At 45.6% G+C, this 2500-nt stretch overlaps 1 protein-coding gene across 1 annotated transcript in view; it reads right to left on the reverse strand.

The window, feature by feature from the left end:
• The window catches only part of camkmt (calmodulin-lysine N-methyltransferase), a 117580-nt gene that overhangs the window by 24425 nt on the left and 90655 nt on the right, over positions 1-2500 (reverse strand). The gene's annotated exons all lie outside the window — the stretch shown is intronic.

Raw genomic sequence — 2500 nt, forward strand, 5'->3', positions numbered from 1 at the left:
TATAGTCACAGGGGAAAAGAAGTGGATGTGTCTACAGTACAGAGTTTGTACCAAACAGCAATATGACCTACAGAATGGCGTATAGTGAGGGGAGCCTTAGTAAACACTTTCTCTTCGGTGTGCTTCAGTGACAAACACAAGAACTCACGTCAAATAAATGTCTTCTGTCTGAGATTCACACACACACACACACACACACACACACACACACGCACTAAACACCAAACCAACACCAAAAGCCTTTCAAGATGTAACTCTGGGATTTAAAAACAACACCTGCCAAAACACTCTCCCCTAAAGCACATAGTGCACACAGTCTCAACAAACCCTTAGACCTTTGCATGAGTTTCATCGTCCACAAACACCAACAACAACAACAACAAACCAGCCCAGGCACGACTTACAGCATACCAAGAGCACACACACTCTTTCATGATCACGCCTCAAACCGTACTAAGAGCACACACACTCTTTTATGATCACTCCTCACACTGTACCAAGAGCACACACACTCTTTCCTGATCACTCCAATTGGCCCTGGCCAGCCGTGACATGCGGCCGCATATAATTAATCTGGTTTAAGGCGAAGCCAAGGGGCAGCTCCCTCACACCCACACCCACAACCACACCCACACACACACCCACAGCAGCAGCACCCTTCCCCGGGGTCGATAATAAGGCTAGCCCATTAGCATGTAATGACTGGGGCTCTGGCTGGCCTGACTGGAGGAGGGCTAACATATAATTAGCCGGGTTTAGAGTGAGACGGCTACATGCAAACCTGGTTAAGGCGCAGAGGCTTGTTAAAGACAGTTAATAGTTCTGTGTGTGTGTGTGTGTGTGTGTGTGTGTGTGTGTGTGTGTGTGTGTGTGTGTGTGTGTGTGTTATGGAGAGAGAGTTAGAGAGAAAACTGGTAAGAGGGAATGGGTGCGAGCAAGAAAATTGAGACTTTGTTATATTGTGATTTTTTTATTTTGTATTGATGGAATAGAGAAAAATCACCAATTTTGCTAGGGCTTTAACATTACTATTAATTATTATGGTTATAAGTTATAACAATAAATCAACTTTGAATTTACATCAAATTGAACTGAATAAACCTGAAGTATGGGAGAGCAATATTGACAAAGAGAGGGAGGCAACAAAAAGCAACACTGTCTCTATATACTATTGATTGATTGGCTTATTGATCATGGTCGTTTGTGAAACGCATTTTACCGTGTCAATGCAGCTCTTTTTCCTTAGGATTTGTGACAGCGTTAATGGCACCAAATAGACAAGGCCAAAGAAGAGAAATCATCATGACGTAAGTGAACATTTCGAAAAACAAACACCTAATCTCTACTCCTCTACCCTCCCTCTTCCTGTGCTGCTCAGCCTATCACCTGTGTTCTACTGTTTGACTGATGTTGTGGAGGACCAATCCCTGTCTTTCAGATGCTTTGATATTCTAACTGGTTAAAGCCAGAGGCTTGCTCAGAGAGCAGAATGGAACATGCCTGTAGTGCTGTCCATGATATCCAATGATCCTGTCTGACAGCCTTTGGGAACATCGTATATCCATGCTGAGACTTTTGAGTGACAACAACAACAACAACAACAACAACAACAACAACAACAAAACTAAAGCTACAGCTTTACAAGTAACAAAACTTGATTAGGAAATAAGGTCTACCCCCTCCGTCCCTCTATCTCCCTCTCCCTCTCTGCCCCTCCTCTCTCTCTCTCTCTATCCCCCTCCTCTCTCTCGCTTTATCCCTCTCTCTCCCCCTCCTCTTTCTCTCTCTATCCCTCTCTCTCTCCCCCCTCCCTGCATCGCTAGCCTGATTGCACCGATGATATGGACGGATAGATGCCTGAAAAGCAACTCATGCAAAGCAGGCCGCGAGCGAGCCAATCGATCAGAAGGCTTTTAACCTGCATCCAGTGCAGCCGAATCACTACACGCCCCCCCCCCCCCCCCAATAATCAGCCACGCTGGGATTGATGTCAGCGCGCCTATTAATAGACTCTTTCTTCTGCAGTTTTAAGGTAATTCAATTAGGATCTCTCTCTCTCTCTCTCTACTCGCTGAGAGCAGTGGGTAAATCTTATCCACGGTACGGACGCGAACAGATAGCCGAAGCGTGAGACAATCCCAGATCAAAGAGGGTTGCTGTGGAGATTGACCCCCCTACACCCACACACACACACACACACACACACACCAATGCAGCATTTCTCCCTCGCAACATATGTGTTTCAGGAAGGAGAGTTCATCACTTTGTCTTTCTCTCTTACTCTCTCTCTCTCTCTCTCACACACACACACACACACACACACACACACACAATAATCAATCACACGTGAACACTATAATCTCATCATTGGGATCTTGGATCTTACTGGGGGAGAGGTCAGTATTGCCCTGACCTGTGGACACACACACACACACACACACACACTTGCTCTCTGACACACATCCACATGCAAGGTATCACACACACACACACAGTGTGA

The sequence above is a fragment of the Clupea harengus genome, chromosome 13, assembly GCF_900700415.2.
Source record: "Clupea harengus chromosome 13, Ch_v2.0.2, whole genome shotgun sequence".
In the NCBI taxonomy this organism is placed as follows: Eukaryota; Metazoa; Chordata; class Actinopteri; order Clupeiformes; family Clupeidae; genus Clupea; species Clupea harengus.